Source organism: Pteronotus mesoamericanus, unplaced genomic scaffold (genome assembly GCF_021234165.1).
Source record: "Pteronotus mesoamericanus isolate MK-2021 breed Mesoamerican mustached bat unplaced genomic scaffold, CSHL_Meso_final contig_90, whole genome shotgun sequence".
Taxonomy (NCBI): Eukaryota; Metazoa; Chordata; class Mammalia; order Chiroptera; family Mormoopidae; genus Pteronotus; species Pteronotus mesoamericanus.
In genome coordinates this window covers 17,398,359-17,419,373 of record NW_026555277.1, presented here as the reverse complement: position 1 = coordinate 17,419,373, position 21,015 = coordinate 17,398,359, and positions in this window count along the sequence as shown.

The following is a 21,015-nucleotide window of genomic DNA, read 5'->3' as shown; positions in this document are numbered from 1 at the left end:
GAAATTTATTTTTCTTATTCATTTGCAGGAGTTACTTAAATTTCTTAATATAGTCTGTTGTTATATAATGCAAATATCTTTCTCAAGTCTATGGTTTATTTTTAAACACTGTGCTTTCTTTTGTTCCTAGTCAATTTATCTACTTTTTCCTTTATAATTGGTGCTTTTTGTCTTGATAAGGAAATCCTTTCTTATTAAATTTAGTAAAGACAGTACCTTCTAATTTCTACCAAAAACACTAGAGTTTTGTTTTTCATATGTAAAACTCTTTAATCCATTTGGAATGCGTGGGCATAGTGAGAGATAAGAATCTAATTTAATATATTTTTTTCTACATGAAAGCCAATTTATCCATTGCCAGTTTTTGCATATTTCTTTTTTTTCCTCTGATCTATAATGTCATCTCTTTCATATGCCAAGTTCAGGGTAAGGCAGACATTACAAATGCTCACCAGTTATTTGACTTTCCTGTCTTTCCTGGATACAGCAAGACTTTACCTCCCAGCTCTTCCCCAGCTCAGCTAGGCCACATGACCGGTAACAGCCAATGACTATGAGCAGAAGCCATGTGTGTCAGTTCTGGGATGAAACTATGAAAAATCCTTGATCAACCTTTGCATTCTCCTGAAGAATGGGTGCTGAGATGGCAGAGCCACAAGGTAGAGCTGCCTGGATTGTTAATCACCCTGTGGTCATTTGTACTAACAGCAGGCTCTGCATGAACAAGAAGTAAACTGTAAGTGCTGAACCTCTTGAGATTTCAGGGCTAATTTGTTACTGTAGCTTACCCTGATTAATACACTATGATGCTGATGCTGGGCTCTTTATTTTCTTCCCTTGATCCATTTGTCCATCCAAGCACCAATACCACACTGTCTTAATTATTTTGGCTTAATGGGAAGTCTTGGTTTCTAACAGCGCAAATCTCCATCCCCCTTCACTTTCTTATCTTATTTAACATTTTATTTTTCCAAATGAGTTTTGAAATTATTATTAAGGGTAATAAAATTGCTGCTGAGGCAATGCTTTGAATTTTATTAAATATATGCTCTAAGTTAGAAAGAAATGGCATCTTCATTATATTGAATCGCCTATCCAAAGACATGATAAATCTTCATTTATTAGGTTTAACTATATTAAAATGCCATCTCTTTTGTAGATTAAAAGTGTTCAAAACACAAAAGTAGATTTGAGCAACTGGAGAGGCATTTCTTGTTTTACTTAGGATATCTCAACATAACCAAGATGATACTTCTCCCTAAGTTAATTTATAAATATAATGCAATTTTAATAAAACACCAATATCAACAAGCTCCTTTTTACAACTGGACAGGTTGATTCTAAACTTAATTAGGAAAAATAAACACACAGAATAGTTGTAAAAGCACTGAAAAAGAAGTATGAGAAAAAACTGCTCCACCAGATATCAAACACACTCCAACTCCAAAGCTTCCGTAATTAAAATAGTATGGTGCTGGTGGAACAGAACCATGGAACAGAATGGGAAGTTCATAAATAAACCACTTACATGTAGAAATCTATTATATGACACAGGTAGCATCTCAAATTATTTGGGCAAAGGTTTTTTGTTGTTTTTTTTTTAACCAAATGGTGTTGAAAAAACTGGATAATCACTTGGAAAAAGATAAAATTAGATTCATCACTCACACTACACACAAGAATAAACTCCAAATTAATTGAAAATCTAAATATAGAGCTACAAATGATTAGGAGACATGGATAAATTCCTTTATAACCCAGATGTAGAAAAAATCTTTACAACTATCACTCAAAACCAGATTTAATTAAAAAAAAGCTGATAAACTGAGAATATTCTATTAAATAATTGTCCAGTATTTTAAAAAAATGTCAGTGTCATAAAAGACAAAGAAAGAAAAATTTGAGAAATTTTTACAGATTAAAGGAAACTAAGGAATATTATAACTAAATGTAATGTGTGATCCTAGATTGGAGCCTTTACTAAAAAAAAATAATACATTATTGAAACAATAGGTTAAATTGATGATAGAAAGTTAAATTATGACTTGAAGATTAGATAAAAATATTCTATCTTTTTTAAAATATCCTCATGTTAATAACTGTGCTATACAGTAGTTACATAGGAGAATATCCTTAATATGAAATACAAACTAAAGTATTAAGGAATATTTGTCTATCTACCCACCTATCTACCTACCTGTATAGATATAGACACTTACTCAGTTCATAATGATCATTTAGGTTGTTTCCAGTTTTCAGCTCTTATGAACAACATTGTTAGTACATTCTTGCATGGGTCTTGATGCACACATGAATGCCTTCCTTTGTGGTATATGCTTAAAATTAAACGGCTAGACTGCAGGGAATATGCATTTTTTACTTTATTGAGTATGTGGATGATCCAATGTACATTCCCATCAGCTGTGTGTAAGTGTTACTGATGCTCCACACTCTTGCCAACATGTGGGTCTGTATGATTTTACATTTCTTGGTAATCTGATAAGTATAAATGGCATATTTTTGTGGTTTCAATATCTATTTCCTTGATTTCTAATGAGACAACAATGTTTCGTATGTTTATTGACTCTTTGTGTTTCCTCTTTAATGAAATGTTTGTTCATGCCTTTACCCATTTGCTTGTTTGTCTTTTTTATTTTTAGGAGTTCTAAATGTTCTGCATACTAATCTTCTGTTTACTGTATAAATTGTAAATGTTTCTACTGATGAGTGAATTATTTCCGCATGTTAAATAATGTCCTTTAATGTTAGAAGTTTTTCACTTTGGTTTAGTCAAAAATGTCAGTGTTTTCCTTTATGACTTGTTTATTCATTGCATTATGTTGATGTAAATTTTTTCCTATGTCGATAAAGAAAAGTTTTATTTGAAACTTTAACGTGAATTAATAGATTTTTGGTTATATTTTGAGAGAACTATAGTTCCATCTTTTCAATATACTTAGCTAATTGTCTGAGCACCAGTTACTTAAACACCTCTCTCTTCCTCAATACTGCGTAGAGTCCCTTTCATAATATGTCAATTTTCCATGTATGTGTAGGTCACTTTCTGGACCCTCTCTTCTTTATTTCTTTATTTTTTTGTTTAATTTTTTTATCCCACATCAATCCCATGCCATCATGCTATTTTCATAACCAGAGCTTAGTATCTGCTATGACAAATCATCCAACTGCTTTTTCCCCTTCTTTTATGTAGACGTTTTTGGTTTTCTTTCTTTTCCTTCCTTCCTTCCTTCCTTCCTTCCTTCCTTCCTTCCTTCCTTCCTTCCTTCCTTCCTTCCTCCCTTCCTTCCTTCCTTCCCTTTTTAAAAAAATCATTATTCTATTACAGTTGTCCCAATTTTTCTACCTTTGCTCTTCTCCACCCACCCCCCCTCCACAGCTCCTATGGTCAATTTCCACACTGTTGTCCATGTCCGTGGGTCATTCATACATGTTCTTTGACTAGTCCTTTCCCTTTCTTTCTACCATTATTCCTCTCCCCCTTCCCCTCTGGTCACTGTCAGTCTTTTCCATGTTTCCATGACTGTGGTTCTGTTTTGTTTGTTAGTTTATTTTGTTCATTAGATTCCTCCTACAGGTGAGATCATATGGTATTTGTCTTTCACTGACTAGGTTATTTCACTTAGCATATTCTGCAGTTCCATCCATGCTGTCGCAAAAGGTAGGAGTTCTTTCCTTCTGTTGCATATTCCATCACACTATTCCATTGTGTAAATGTACCACAGATTTTTTCACCCACTCATTTACTGATGGGCACTTAGGCTGTTTCCAGCACTTGGCTATTGTATATAGTGCTGCTATAAACATAGGGGTGCATAAGTTACTTCATATTGGTGATTCGGGATTCTTAGGGTATATTCCCAGCAGTAGAATCACTGAGTCAAAAGGCAGTTCCATTTTTAGTTTTTTGAGGAAATGCCATACTGTTTTTCACAGTGGCTGCACCAGTCTGCATTCCTACCAACAGTTGCTAGGGTTTCCTTTTCTCCACATCCTCACCAGTACTTGTTGTTTGCTGATTTATTAATGATAGCCATTCTGGCAGGTGTGAAGTGATATCTCATTGTGGTTTTAATTTGCATCTCTCTTATGGCTAGTGATGTTGAGCATTTTTTCATGTCTATGGTCCATCTATATATCCTCCCCAGAGAAGTATCTATTCAGGTCCTTTGCCCATTTTTTAATTGGATTTTTTGTCTTCCTGGTGTTGAGTCATATGGGTTCATTATATATTTTGGAGATCAAACCCTTGTGTGATGTATCATTGGCAAATATGTTCTCCCATAGGCTCAGTTCCCTTTTCATTTTGATGATGGTTTCTTTAGCCATGTAGAAGCTTTTTAGTTTGATGTAGTCCCATTTGTTTATTTTTTTCCTTTATTTCCCATGCTTTAGGAGATATATTGGTAGATGGGATACCTGAAATTTTCCTACCTATGTTTTCTTCTCAGACTTTTATGAAGTCACGACTTATGTGTAAGTCTTTTATCCATTTTGAGTTTATTTTGGGGTATGGTGTATGTTGGTGATTTAGTTTCATTTTTTTGTATGTACCAATATTTCTTTTGTTTTTATTATTGGAAATTTTGGCCTTCAATATAAATTTTAGAATGAGCTTTTCAAGATACATAAAAAGTCTGGTTGAGATTTTGATTAGAATTACATTGAATCTACATATATATTTGGGGAAAATTGATATCTTTACAATAGTTTTCCCATGCAGAAATGTAGACTAACTCTCTATCCAGTTTTTCTTATATGTTCTAGCAGTAAATTAAAATTCCTTTTATCCAATAAGTCAATATTAATATTAATATTAATCAGGTTTTATTTTAGAATATCAATGTAAACCCTAGTTTACTCTCTTAGACTTTAAAATGACATTAATTCTTTCTTTTCCAATACCCTAAATGCTCAGAAACAAGAATGTTTCCTTTCCAGATTTTTATTAAGAAAATTTCAAACAGTCATAAAATTTGGTAAATAGAAACCGTATACCTACCACCTGGTTCCTATAATTGTTGATATTTCCCATATTTAATCCATCTACTCTGTCTATCTCTACTTACCTACATATCTATCTGACTATCTATGTTAGTTTGCTAAAAGTGCCACAACTAAATACTATAGTGTGGGTGACTTAAACAACAGAAATGTATGTCCTTACAGCTCTGGAGCCTGATGTCCAAGATCAAAGTGCTGTCAGGCTTGGTTTTTCCTGAGGCCTGGTGACTTGCTTGCAGAGTGCTGCTGTCTCTCTGTGTCCTCACATGGCCTTTTCTCCCTGTATGTACACTCCTCCTGCCTCTCCCTCATCATATAAGGACATCAGTTCTATTTGATTAAGGCCCCATTCTTGAGACATCTTTTGATTTTAATTTCTTCTTTTAAAGCCATCTCTCATTATAGTCGCACTGGTGATTAGGGTTTCAACATACAACTTTGAGGGGAGGACACAATTCAGTCCAAAATGTATGTGTTTGTCTATTTGTCTCTATCTATCTATCTATCTATCTATCTATCTATCTAATCATCTATTTTGTTGAACCTGTTCAATGTAAATTATAGTCATTGGGATCCTTTATTATTAAATACTTTAGCAAACATTCCCCCAAATAAATGCATTCTCCTGCATAATAAATACTAATATATTGCCTAAAAAAAAAAACAACCACCCAATAATATCCTAAAACTAATATCAACTCCATATTCTAATTTTCCCAGTGGTGAGTTTTCTACTTCTCTTCTCCGTTCTATACTTATCAGTCAGTGTTCTTCTTCAAAGAGAGGCTTTTATCATCAACTAGGGATAATCTTTAGTTGCTTCTAAACAGTCAGTTAAATTAAAGCACAAATTCTTATCCTGGAGCTCCTGGTTAGCGAAGGATATACTTCAAGAGTTTATTAAGCAATAGAAATTGTATATGTGCACCTTTTTCTGGGGCAGAGAGCCATAGTAAACTCAGAGTCTCAAAGCGTCTGTCATACCTCAAAAAACTGAGAATGACTTTCCTAAGTTTTCCTGGTCATCCAGTGTCCCATGGCGTTTTCTGTGTTGACTTAAACATAAAAACTATCCCACCTTAGAAATAATGATGTTTTATGTTTAAGAATATTGTTATTTAAAGGCCAAATAAGAGATGTAATATTTAGAAAAAAGAAGGGAAATAAGTGCAACTATTACTTAGGATCCAATGTATGATGCTATTGCGAAGGACAATGATTTCTTGGCTTAAATAATATTCAATATCTTGATTACAGGTACCTTTAAAAAAAATCATGACTGAACGGGGTTCTTTGTTAGGCTGTAAAATTAAAGCATGCCCTAAAAATTGAAGCATCATCTTCTGCAGACAGGCCATAATGACTCTGGGGCTGACAGGTTAGTTTAGTTCAAGCGTTTCACAGATGATTAAAGTTAATGAGTAAAGTGTAAGTAGGACTCTACTTAATGAATGTGCTAATTGTTTTTCTTGCTGCAAATATTAGTGCTGCTTTTAACGACAATATACAGAAGATTAGGAGCCAATTCATTACACTTTGTTTCATGAGTTATATTTATACAATTTAACAGCATTGTTAAATGCACATAGTACCCTTCTTAATATTCAAAGCACTTTACTAGATCATACTATTTTAAGCTCAAAGCCATCCTTTGTCAGGAGAAAAGGCAGGAATAATATGCCTATTTTAACATGGTGGTTATGAGCCCAGACTCTGAATTCATGCTGTCTGGGTTTGAGTCCTGACTCTGCCACTTACCAGCTGTCCCATTTCAAAAAAGGGACCGGCCTCTCTGTGTCTCCGCTGCCTCGTTCACTAAGTAGTGTGAGTGACAGTATTGATGTATCTCATGAGTGTTACAGGATTTGGTGAGTAATTGCTTATCAAAGTTAAAAGCAAACTCATACTTTCATTCTTACTATTCTCAGTTACACCTGTACCCTCATGATTCATTCTCCACACAGCACCCACAGTGGTCGTTTAAAACTGAGAATCCCTTCAAGTCACTTGACTAAAATGCTTAGCGTGCTGCCCACTGCAAGGGGAATGAAGCCCGGGCTGCTCACCACGGCTCTGTAGAGTCAGGCCCGTGCCTCACTCTCCACACTCATCCTTCTCGCATCCCCTGTCCCTGGATCTGTGCTCCAGACACACTGGTCTCCTTCCCATTTCTCAGAGCCACCAAGGTCTTTTCTGCTGCAGAGTCTTTTCCTTCCCCCAAGTCCTCAGACACCTCCTGATTCACATCTCAACTCAAGGCAGGTTCGGGAATGCAGGGAGCCTTCTCTGACCATCTTATCTCAATTACGCTCTGCCACTGCCGCTGTCCTGTTTAATAAATAAATAAAAAGTGTTTGTGAACCTCAGGGTTCATCGCATCCTTTTCAGTACTTGTCACATAAACAATGCATGTCAGGATATTTATTTATCTGAATAAATTTGTAGTGGTGTGAAAGGCCTCTGAAATCCCGAGTCTCTCTGCTTATTCTGTAATTCTTTCCATATGTTCTCTCAGACGGTGGTTCTCAGAGTTCAGTGCGTGCAGGCTCCACCTCTCCCGCCCCCCACCCCCCGTCAGAGTTTCTGATTCAGTTGCTCAGGGAAGATCTCTTTGGCAAGGTGACATTTAAGTTGGGGCCTAAAAAAAATATTTTGGAGTCCAATTCATGGGAGATGAAGGAAGAGAGTTCCAGGTAGAGGGAACAGTAGCTGCAAATCCTCTGAACTGAAGAAAGACTATAACAGAGTAACAGAAGTAAGGCTGGTATGTCAGAAGCTTGGTGAGTGAGTGGGGAAAAAAATTCCTAGGGAGGTTGAAGAGGAGGCCGGGGTTGGATCAGGCAACACCTGACCGGCCATGGGGAGGGTGGTAGATTTTATTTTGAGCCAATGGAAAAGCTTGGGGAAGTATTATGCCAGAGAAAAACATGGTCAAATTCACATTGTTTTAAACCAATACTCAGAGAGCCTTGTAATGGGCAAAAATGTAGAAATAGAATTCATTCTACCCCTTCCTCTAAAGCAACCATTGGCTGTATACTGTCCTTCCACTGCATATTTTGGGCTCTGAAGCTGCCATAGAACTATTTTAAGGGGCAGTTTCCATTGTAGCAAACAGAATAACAGAGTGTCTGCCTCAATCCCAGGTTGGAAAGGAAATCAGCTCACAGGCCCTGCTTAAGGAACAGCCCCATGAATTTCTAATGTTGAGAAATTTGGTATTCTATCTTATCTGTCATCTTGCCTGGGCCCCACTGATTGGACCAGGAGAGACACCAGGGTACGCAGAACACAGGCCCGCCAGCAGTTTGTAGCATGGCCCACCTCGAGGCTTTGCCCATCAAGGTCAACGGTAGTGAGCAATTCCCTCCAAATAGACTCTGCTTTTTGTAACAGCAGCAGCAGATGGTAGCAGGACTAAGAGCTTACACACAGAGAAACGTCATGAGAGCAGAGTTATGAGGTGGTTAGAAATGAACAGAACTGATTGGTAAGCATAAAAAATAGAAAGAAAAAAATGCCCAGAGCAGAAGGGGTTGCTTGGTTGTAGCAGAAGAGGCAGAAGCCAAGACAAAAAACGCTGATCTCCAACTGGTGAAGAGTTCATTAACTTCTGCTTCTGAAAAGGGGAATGAATGGGAACAAAAGGGACCTGGTGTCTAAAGGAGTGCTGGGTCCTCCAGGGTGACAGGCTGCAGGCACTCGAGCAGGTCTGCGTGCATGTCTCTTCCTGGGGTCTCTGCCTTGATGGTCTAATTCCTACCTATGTCCTGAAAAATACCTTCCCCACTGCTCCACCATTACACCGGGCAATACCTTCCCCACCGCCTCCATTACCCAAGCCTTTGCCAGAGAGAAACCTGACAACATCCCTGCACTTAGGAATGTCTTCTATTCCTGAACTTCCTCTCTAGCCCTCAGATGTACAATTCTATCATAATGTAGGCCAGAATAAATAATATCTTCATTTTAAGTTGAAACTTTAGTTTTAGATTTATATTTACCTCCAGAGAACGAGGTTAATACCGACAGGTACCAAAATGCAAGATAGCAGTCAAAATGCCTGTTAATTACTATAGAATAACAGAGTCCCTCCTAAAACATAGTTTCTAATTCACTGAGCTGCACAGTTATGATTTATGTATGTATGTAGAAATTCACAAAATTAAATGTAGACATTTAATAACATTTTCTCATGGATGTAAAAGAGATGTATCACTTCTCTTTTTAGAACCATTTATTAGCAATTTATAACTTTTAGGACATAATTCCAAGCCCTTAGATGTATAAATGAGGCCCATCTCTACATATCTGTTTTTCTTCTCCTTCTTCTCCTAAAACGTAAAGGTTTTGCTCCATTTGTACAGAACCACCTACAACATCTGGGCTAAACTCATGCCTTGTCTTGTTATAACAAAACATGGCTGCTCTGGGAAATCTCCCTCCCACCGCTGTCCCCTGTAGTTTGAGTGAGTCCCCTCCTCTGTGCCTGCATCGTACTCTGTGCTCATTTTCTCCTTCATGTTGTGATATGTTCCACTGGACATCTTTTTTTTTTTGGTCTGTTCTGGGCTCGGCTTTGAGCTCCCACAATGCAGGGACTCTGCCTCCATCTTTCTCCAGTGTCAGGCAAACAGATTGTGTGGCTCACAATAAGTGTTTGTGAATGAATGAATAAACAAAGCCTTGTGCTAAACAAGGCTTGTGTCTGAAACAGACGTATGAGTTGGGGTTCCCCAAGAAGACAGATTCTGTCCTCTCAATATTTATACTACAGAAAATGGATAAGACCTTTTTCACACATACTTCCTAATAATGTGGTGCATGGGTTACCTGCTTCATGAAGTCTCAGGATTTCCAACATTCCACATCACTGTGGGTCCTACGTAGAAATGGCCAGCATGTGTGCAAGCCCTTCTCCTATGTGTGACATAGAGGAGGGGGTCAGACACCTCTTGTGCCACAGGGAGCAGTGTCTTTCTGGTCTCACTGGAGTTCGGCTTTGGTTGCTTGTTAATCATCTTGGATCCCACCTGCTTTCCATGCCTGATACTTCCTCCGCCTGTGGTACTAGACCATACATGTGACCTCCTCGGAGGTATTTCCTCTCTCATGGGGCAGCTTATCCATTCCTTGTGGCACCCAGCACAATCTGTGTTTACATATTTATTTCTTTACTGTCTCTCTGAGAGTTGGATGAGAACTCCTCAGGAGTAGAATTGGTCCCGACACAACGCAGTAACATTTCGTTGGCAACTGGCAAGCATTTGGCAGCATGTGTTTGGGATGAATTACCTTCTGAATAAGTACATATTCCTAACTGGTGTGTCAACTTAAAAAAAAAAAATCATGTAATTTAATTCTCAAACAACAAACTGGGAGGTAGGGATTGATATTATTATTTTACCAATAAGGAAATAGCCCAAAGAGAAATTGGCTTGATCAAAATAATAGCCAGTGATAGGAATAAAGACTTGGACCCAGGTTTTCTGACAGGAAGTCAGTTTTTTTTTACCTCTACCATTTCTTCAAAGAAAATTTCACAAGTGCTGAAATATGGATCAGTGTTCTCAAGATGGCAGTGGAAATTCCATAGTGCCCATGGACAATGCACACTGAGGAAAAGAAAGAAAATCAACAAGGTGGCAACAAAATAATGGTAGAAATGATCCAAATGGCCTGTTGAACACGCTATTATGTTTTCCTTCAAGCCACTATAATAACATAATTTATTATGAAACATCAAGATCTTAGCCTGTAATTCACACCAAACTCCCTGTAGCCTAACTTGTATGTCATCTCGTCTTCAGGAAGCTTGTTATGAACTGAGCTGATAAGTGTCAACACTGAGGTCCTATCAGTTTGAGTGAAGAAAATTCAAACATAGAATTTGATTCAGTCAAGGCTTTATTTATGGGGTGGAAACTGATCAAAACCAGGCTCTGAGTTCATTATTCTAGTTTTCAGAATTCCCTTTCAGAGTAAACACTAGAAAATATTTTGTTTTCAAAACATAATGCTTTGTACATATTAGTGTAAAGCACTATGACTCAGAAACTGTAGTTATAATGTCTATATATAAAAACTGCTGTAAGAACACATGGAAATAGTAAAAGCTTCTATGAATTTTGATGAGTAAATAACATTGATTCATGCCTCTGAATTAAAAGCTGAGAAATGTCTATGAACCTTCCCCTTTGATGTCATGTTGTCTGCTAAACTATAGAAATAACTTCCTGTCTATTCTCATAATAAATTCAGGTGTTTTAATACAATGTTCCTCAAATGATTTTGACTAGAATCCACAGTGAAAGAAAGATTTACTACTTCTGTCTGTGGTAGGAATTGGGGAGGCCACTCCCAGGGAGAGGCATTTGGACTGGACCTTGGAAAATGAAGAGGACCTTGCTAGGCAAATGAGGAGATTCATGTTTTCCTGGTGAAAGGACAGCATGATCAAAGACTTGGAGGTGAGATACATCAGCATTGTGTATTGGGAGTTCGCAGAATTCCTGTAAGTGTGGAGGACAAAGAGAAAAAAGAGAAAGGCAAAGATGGGGAAATAAAACTGGAGAGGTAAGTCAAAGCTAAGAAGAGACTTATGACATGTTGAGTCATTTAGGCATCGTCCTGAGAGCAGGGGAAGTGTTTCATCATATGAAACAGTGCTTGTGAAATTAAAGGCAAACATCAAATACAAAGATATGAACTGATGTGACCTTTGTAAAGAAGTTAACTAAACATACATCTCTTTATTCATAGGCTTCTGCAGAGAAAATTAAGAACAGAGACAGGCTTTCTTGCATTATTAACGTGAAGCAATGATGGTTTTAGTCCATGGTCTACATCTGTAGGTAAGCCGGTATGCTGAAACCCAGGAATGCACTGGGAAGTGGTTGAGAATCTCAGAGTGTGGCATCGAAACAACTGAATTCCTTTTAGTCACTTTAAGCTTTGAAGTCTCTGGTCTAACATGATGCTTACCTTGGCCTTGGTTGGTTTTTTTTTTTTTTTGTTTTTTTTTAACTATAAGTGAGGACATGAAATTAGATTCATAATTTATATCAGCGGTTGGCAATTTTTTTTCTATAAAGGGATAGATCATAAATATTTAGGATCTGAGAGCTATCACAGATACTCATTTCTACCACTGCAGCTCGAAAGCAGCCATAGACAATATATACATACATGAATGTGGCTGGGTTCCAATAAAACTTTATGGACACTGAAATACGGATTTTGTATAATTTTCATATGTCAAGAAGTAGTATTCTTCTTATTTTTTCAACCATTAAAAACCTATTTACAGGCCATAAAAAACAACAGGCCATGGGCTGAATTTTAGCCCATAGATTATTGTCAGCTAATCTTTCTTTCTATGTGCTTTATTTACTTATAGAAAAATGTAACACCTTTCAAAAGTTCAACAATAGTTTATTTTCCAATTTTTTTACTCTTAGTAAATTTTTAAATATATAGTCAATCTGAACTGACAAAACTTATGCTGGTTTCAAGGGCACTTTCTTTATGATTAGAGAGGTTTATTGAAGAATATTCTATAGGCCCAAAATAAAATAACTTTTCTTATACCTCCACCATGATCACAGAATAGTTTAAAGGAAAATTACTTCATCATTTCGTATTATCACTCAGAGCGATAAGTGGATATTTAAAAGTACAGCATTAATATGTTTAAGACATTGTTTTTAAAAAATGAGGAAGGGTTGAACAGACATTTACACATTGATGTTCATAGCAACATTATTCCTCATAGGCAAAAGGTGAAAATAACCCAATATCCATCAGTGGATAAATAGATAAACAGAATGTGATACACACACACGTATATTCAATGAAATATTATTCAGCCTTAAAAAGGAATGAAATTCTGACATACGCTACAACATGAATAAACCTTGAAGACATTATACTGAGTGAAATAAGCCAGAAGCAAAAGGACTAATATTGTTTACTTCCACTTACATAAGGCACCCAGAGTAGTCACATTCATGGAGACAAAAAGTAGAATGGTGACTGCCAGGGGCTGGGAGGAGGGAGATTGGAGAATTCATGTTTAATGGGCACAGAGTTTTAGTCTGGGAAGATGAAAATGTTCTGTAGACGGATGGTGGTGGCAGCTGTATAACAATGAGAATGCCCCTAACAGCACTGAACTATGCATTTAAAAATGGTTAAAACGGTCAATGTCACACCATGTATACTTTAGCACAACAATTTAAAAATTGAGGATGAGAACAATGAAAGGGGTTAACCTACTGTCACATAAGACACAAGGAAGGATGAAGAAGAGGCTGTCGGACTAAAATTTAGTATAGAAATACAGAATTCTTGGAACACAAAATGACCAAGACAACTTTAATGTCTGTTTGTTGAGCATCCTTCTATTGCCGATGTCTGTTTTTTGAATACTCTATTTCAGAACACATCACTTCAGAGAATCCTGTCACCTGACATTTTTACAAAGGAAGAAAGAGAGGGGCATTGTGAAGAAATCAACAGGCAAGTTGCACACCCATGATTTTGCCTCCAAAGCTTCCATGTGAAGCCACCGTGGGACACCGTCCCCCTGAAATTCTGAATTGACCCATTTTAATGTGTTGAAATCCTCTGTTGCAGAATACAAGATTTGCAGGGTAATTCATGGCACCGCTGCTACCTCTGAAGGAGAGGGGACTCAGGTAACTGCATTTCCTGAGAGTCTGGATCCACAGCACAGGACCTGCGTGCTGCTGGTTAGGGAACGGCTGAAAGGCTGATGCCGTGCTGCTGGCACATGGGGCCAGGTTGATTTCTGTCTTCGCTCTCGGCTGTATGACTAGTACAGCCTTTTAGCCTTCAGATTCCCCCCTCAAACGTTTACATAACACCACTAAATAATAAATATGTGCATGCCTTATCTCCCCACTTGATTTTAAAGGCAGGAGCTGAGCCTGTTTAATATTTATATTCTCCATAAGATCACTGTGTGCAGTGCTTTGCACCAAGTAGGCACTCAGCAAATATTTGTTGAATGAGTGCATAAATGAATGTTAAATAATCTGCCTCCAGATTTTCCTTTTGTTTCAAATTTTCTCCTCCATCTGACATATGCAAGTGCCTTCCGTGTCCCTTTCATGGATATTACAGATGCCCTCAACTATTTTTCGTGTTCTTCTGGCCCGATTTTTCTCATCCCTGCCAAAACAGACTGGGGGCCAAAAATAGAACCTCCTTGACAACTTTGCAGAGGACTCACAGCCGCCTGGGGTAGCCATACTGATTCGGTTAGAGCAGAGGGGGAGTTTCGTGACTGCCACATTCTTGATTTTACCTGCCGTTTAAAAGGGATCAAAGTTTTCCCTACATGGTGGTTAATAGAAACTCCAGCCACCCTTGGAAGGTGAGGTTAGGGACAAACAGAGAAATGTCATCACATAGAGGAATGTCACAGCTTGTTTTAAGGATGCTTAAAGATGCTTGAAAAGGAGACAGAATTCCATCTCTCTCATTTTATTTCTCTCTCCCTCCCTCCCCCCATCCCTCCCTCCACTCCTGCCTTCTTCTCTCGCTCTTTTTTTCTTGCCATCTCTGGTGTATGGCAGGGCTAGTGACTCATAAGCGCTTTCAAGCCAGTGCATATTATGAAGACACAAGACAAGAATGTGTATAAACACTTATTCTGCCATAACGTTGATTCCTTTGGATTAAACTGGGGAAAACCCACAGCAACAGATACTGCCTTGATCTAGAATTATCTCTAATCCATCAGGGATAATAAAGAGATTGCAGCAAGGTAGGACAGATACAGAGCTAATAATACAAGGTGAAATGACTAAGTTGTTTTATGTACTATTCATTTTTCTCTCTTCACCTAGCACGATTTTAGATCTCTGGGACATTTTTCTACCTCACAAAATGCTCAGAAGTACAGTTGAAAATCTTGTAATGGCTATATTTTGTTTCTAATCTATGTTGTGCCTTTGTTCAAGGTTTCATCATCTCTTGCCTAAACCATTGCTGAAAACTCCTTATTGGTTTACTTTGTAACTAAAACTGGAATCATCTTTCTAGTTTATACATCAACAATTATAATTTTCCTGCTTTTCATCATTATCTGATTTTCCCTCCCTAGGCTTTGGCTTTCTTTTCCTCCCCAGTGACATGTAATGTGGAATCTCAATCTATAAGATATTGAAGCAGCCCTGCTCTTCAATGGGAGTGGGGTTGGGTACAGGCAGAGTCCCTGCTCACTCAGTATGTCTCACCACATATTTTGCTCCCTTGACCTTGACCAGTCCCATTGTCTTAGTGGCATCTGCTGCATCCCTTGGGACCTGAGCCTCCCATGCACATGACCCAGCCTCCCCTGCTTCCTCTTCAGCTACCCCCGCAGGCAGCAGCTTCCACTTCAGGCATTCCCTGTGTTCTCTGTCTTTGCACCACCTACCTCCTGCTCGCCAGTGGTCCTCCCTCATTCTTTGAGGAGATAGCTCAGGTGTCACCTCCTCTTAGAACCATCCACAACATACCTGGAGAGATTTGGCCGCTTTCTGTGTCCAGGCTCTTTCCGCCCGTCGCTGTTATAGCTTACTACATCATTTGGCAATTCTCTCTCTGCATCTGTTTCATCCCTCCCTAGGCTACCAGAGATGCCATGTCTTATTGTGTTTGTTCCTTCACGTCTGTTCCTATCACCTACCATGGTACTTGTCCATAGGAGACTGTAAATGATCATCGCTGGTTAAATGGGGAAAAATCATGCACTGAATCCAAGTCAGAATTGAAGAGTATCTAAGTCCATTAGTAGCTCAGTAAATTTGGTGAAAATAAGTGAACAGATTCTTCATCTTTTGTGGAGGAAACTGACATTATGGCTTTGTCCTTTAAACTACATCACCAAGACAGAATAGACTTTTTAGGCCACGTTTTCAGTCCAGATGTCCAGAGTCAAATGAAACTGTAGAAAATGGTTCCCTAGCATTCCTGGGACATGATCTGCCTTCTCCTTCAAGGCCCAACCAACACATTCCCTTGCCCCTGGGAGATTTGCTGGCTTCTCAATCCTATGTTTTTTTCTTCTTACTTAACAACTCTAACAGCAATTGTCTCTCTGCATAATGCATTTCTGAATTCCCTACCATGGACTCATTTAGTACTTTGAGTTGAAATATGTTGATCTGTGGAAGCAAAAGCTGGGTCTCATGGCTCTTTGTAGTTTATCTCCTCTGTTAAGCAACAAAGGACTCAAATCTCCAAGGATGCTTTTTTTCAGAGCCTTAGCCAAAAAAAAAAAAGTATTCAGGGGAAATAAGGCTTGCTGAAACATATGCCATTTGTTATATTGAGCATGTGGATCTTCTTTAGAAGTGTTATTGGAAAGTAGAGATTACTATCCAAATAAAAGGAAAATTACTTAGCTGCTTCCACATTTTAAGGATGTGGCAGAATTTAACTAAGGACAGAAGATGTTTTTGCCAGGACAGTCCAATAATGGGTATCATTAGGTACGCAAAAGAAAGAACCAGGTAAATGAGCCAGGGGGTCAGTAATGGAACTGCTCATTTTGCCCTCTGGTAGGCAGGGAGTGCTGAAAACTGGGAGGGAAGGAAAGCTGGGAAAAGGCAATGTTGCTGAAGACAGTGGGCCCCAGCACCACAGGGGCCGGCGGCGGGGCGAACCGCCTCAGGCCCGGTAAGAGGTGCTTCACCTCAGGCCTGGTAAGGTTGTCCCAGAGGATGGATGAGGAATTACAACTTCAATATTCTTTTGACACTGGCTTTTTGATGGTGGTGCACCTGAGAAGAGATGAGGAGAAATGTGGCTGGACAGGGCATGGGAAGAGGAGAATAGTCACAGGAGAAGGGGAAGTAAGAAAGTGTGGGAGAGGAACACACTTTCCTCTACCCTCAAGGCTCTTCTGGCTGGTCCAGTAATCAAATAGACATGAGACAGATCAGCAAGAGAAAATAACCAAATTTAATACACACACATGTATGAGAACCCCACATATATGAGAGAGTCAGGGACCCCACATGCACAAGAGGTTTAGAAAGAGAAAGGGAGATTGAGGTATGCAGGGTGGGGCAAAAGTAGGTTTACAGTTGTGAGTACTCAAAACATGTATTAATTGTATTATTCTTCATACAAACAACTGTAAACCTGCTTTTGCCCCACCCTGGATAAGCCGTCCTGGGCCAGGGATGAGGTAATGCACCTTGGGGGCTTCAAGGATCATTGGAGGATGATAAGTACAGATGTTGAGTAAATAGAAGTTTCACCTGCCCTGTGATAGGTCAAAAGAAGTTATCTCTGATAATTGCTTTTCATGGACAAGGCCCCTGATTCAAGTTCTTGCAGGAGTTAAAGGGGGTGGTGGGGGGTGGGGGGCAGAAATTTCTCTTGAGCCTGAAGGTAAATGTGCCTTTAGCTCAAAGGGACCTGCAGACCACTGAGGCACATCTTGGGGTGGCTTGTTCTGAGCCTCCCCCTCCCCTCCCAGGGATCAAGAATAGCAATAGACCTGCGGGAACTACCATGGGTGGTATACCTCCTCCCGTTCATGGGCTGGGAACTCAAGCCCTTTTATTTAGACATTAAAGGAAATGGTTCCCCTTTCATTTTGAGCTACAAAACAAGCAAACAAACAAAAACAACAACAACATACAGCAGAAGACTGTGTGCGCTCTCTTGCTGGCAGGGGACGCCCCTCTCCAATTGCAGGCCTATCACAGGACCTCTCTAAGGTCGGGGCATCTGTGTTTCAGGGGGCTCATGTCCCATTTGTCACATTAACTACAACAGAGAATTTTGTTGTAAAAATGTGAAACCATATTTTAGTTTTGTGTTTGATATTATTATATATTTTGATATAATTTTAATTTCCATTTTCGAGTTTAGTTATTTTGGACTCAATAATTTTTTAAAGATCGGATCTTAAACATAATCACGAACTTTTGCAAAAGCTTGTGAGCCTTCAGTCTTGTGTTTAATATAGCTAATGGATAAAAATGTTCACACATGAAAGGAAGCTCTTCCTTCCAGAAGTTAAGCCAATTCCCAAAGAGGCATTATCAGCTTCCCTCGAAAAACTCAGATATTTAACTCATACCACAAATGCTTGATTTAGGCCCTGATTTTTCAAATGAAATTTCAGTAGGTTAATTAAAATAGCACCAAAATAATTTTTAGTGTAGGTCTTTATCTCTAAGCGTTTTGATTATCAGTCAGGGTCTTGCTTGTAATTAGAAAAGAAAACAAACCAATGCACATAGTAATTAGTAAATGAAAACCTTCAAAGTAAACCTCAAGGCCTGATAAGAACTCTAATTTTTTAAGTGCTTTTATTTCGAAAGATTATTTAAGGTACAGGTTTTATAGATATTTTCCTTTTGAGTAGAATTCCCTGAGCTAATCAGATGCTGAGCGGCATTGCCTTTAATTTTATCTGGCCAAGCTCCCCTCCATCTGTTTTCCCAGAATGCTCTCATTCTCTCCTCCAGATGTTTGGCACAGCATCTCAACTTGATGTCTATTTCTTCTTGTTCTCCTTCACCTCACATGAACCTTCCAAGTCATAATTCTTTGGAAATAGACACAGGGAGCTTTATTTCAAATTACTGTCTTTTACTTAAGGAGCTCCATCTCTCAGGTCTGTACGAGTCAAAAAAAAAAATTTCTTTCTCATTTTAGAATTTCTTGGCTGTGAATATTAAAAAAGAAAGAAAGAAAGCAGAAGTACAAGATTGTTAGGCAACATCTTCATGTTCACGTAAGCCAGAGAAAGACTCAGGAATAGGAATGAAACATCAAGAATTTTACTTCTGACTCTTTTTTGACATTTGATTTACTGCAAACTGAAGCTATTCTATCAGTCACTCTCCAGCTTCAACTTTGATCGATGCCTCCATTCAATAGGGGGTCAAATACCTGAAGGGAAATAAAAGAATTCTCTGGAACATATGGCAGGCAAGGGCCGTTGGTGTGTGCCTGCTGAAAAGACGGATGGCTCACGGTCCCTGCCCTCTCGCTGCGTCAGTGTTCTCTGCCGCTAGCTGATCACAGACAATCTCATGCTCTAGCTAATCTGCTGCTTTTCAAAGTGAACTAAATGGAAATAAAAGTTTAAATATCTGGAAACTAAATCATAATTTAAAAAAAAAACCTAGTGGCATGAAAAATTTTTCCTGACACAGTGTAGAGCATGTTGGGAGAATTCTTTTCTGAGACCACCTGCTGATATTCTATTTTCTAACTAGAGAGAATACCGCCTTATGTCCAAAACTTAGAATTAAAGCCTTTTGAAGAGGAGGATTAAAATACCATAAATCTCAATTAGAACTTAGATAGCTTGCATGGTGGGAAGGAATCTGCAAAACAGAAAAGCTCTCCTTCCTGTCATTTGAAGAATAGTTTCTTTTTCCTAACGTCTGAGGTTTACCCTGTGTTCCTCCAGCCTGCTGCCAACATCTGGGCAAAGTCGTACAGGCTCTCACTGCACTTGGGCCCTGGGCTCCAACATAGAGCTCCCCGCTTCCCATCCCTCTATCCTACTAAAACTCTTTCCAAGCAAAACCCTGCATTTGTTTAGAAGAAATACCTCTCAAGGTATTAGGGGAGGAGACAAAGCACCAAGCACAGACCCAAGGGCCTGGGTGGAACTGCCCTGGGAGAGGATCAGAGCAGCTTCTAGCTTGTGTTCTAAGGAAAGGGAGTAGAAAAATAAAGCAGGGAATGAAAAATAGAAGACATGGACCCTGGGCATAGCAGAAGGTATCTCTCTTCTTGATGTAATCTTTCTTTAGGACTCCCATTCATCTTTAGAATGTTACCAAGCTCATCAAATGTTCGAAGGTAGTGGATTTTTGCAGAAACCCAGGATGGAGCTCGAATCCTGCCTAGATAGATGTACACAGTGCAGGAGCGTGGAGATGGTGGGAAACGAGGAAATAAACATAAGAAAGCAAGGGAAATGTTCTCAGGGCTTTTCACAGCCACAGGTTGTGGCATTAGGCTCTAGTCAAAGCTCTCAGGACACGGGTGAGCTGGCTGAGTTTTAGCTTAGAACGTGAATGATTCGTGTTACCTGTGGAGTTGACTTTGAACTTGTCAGCCTGACATTCTAGCCTTGTGTGATCTGGCTTTGATTGGCTACATTCCAGCCTCTTTTCCCCAGATCTTTCAGTGTAGCCAAAATGTGCGGGTCACTTTTTCCATGAACGTGAATATTAAATTCTGGTATTATTTAGAAATTATCTGGGAATAATCTCATAGGATTATTCCAAGAATTAAATGTGATAACATTGAGTAAAAATAAATCTGTAACCTGATTCTCACACTGTAGACACTCAATGAATCTCATCTCCCCCCTCTTCTTTTCCCATTGTCCTTTATGAATTTTTGCTTCTGCTGATCCTTTTACCTGACTTGGTTTCCCCTGCTAAGTTCAAAGTCTACCTATTTCGAAATACTATCATATTTTATCACATATAGCCTAGCATTCTAGTATTAACAGGTCTTTCTTCTCCTCTTGTAGATTGTAAACATTCCAAGATCATTCATTTTTATATCTAAAGAGATTGCAAAGAGTATATATTCCATAAATATTTATTGAATAAATTCTCCATTATCATTTACCAAAACCCTCAACATAATTTTCAATCACAGGCATTTAAATTTATCCCATTAAATTCTCAAAAATAAGGCAGAATTTTTCTACTATATATTTCCCCCTCTATTTCCAAGGACCATATTTTAAATATCAAGCCACATTCCCATGAAGATGTCTATCACTGCCTAGGTCAGAACCAGTAAAATGTTTTGACATAAATCAAGCCAATAATATGAAATTAAATAGAATTTATTTCAAGCTCCACACTGACAAAGGAAAGAAGAGAAAATCATTTAGAAAAGAGCTGCCAAACACTGGACAGCCTGCTAATGTAAAAAAATGAGATGTTTCTTTTCACCATCCCTAAATTATTGGGATGGCAGGTG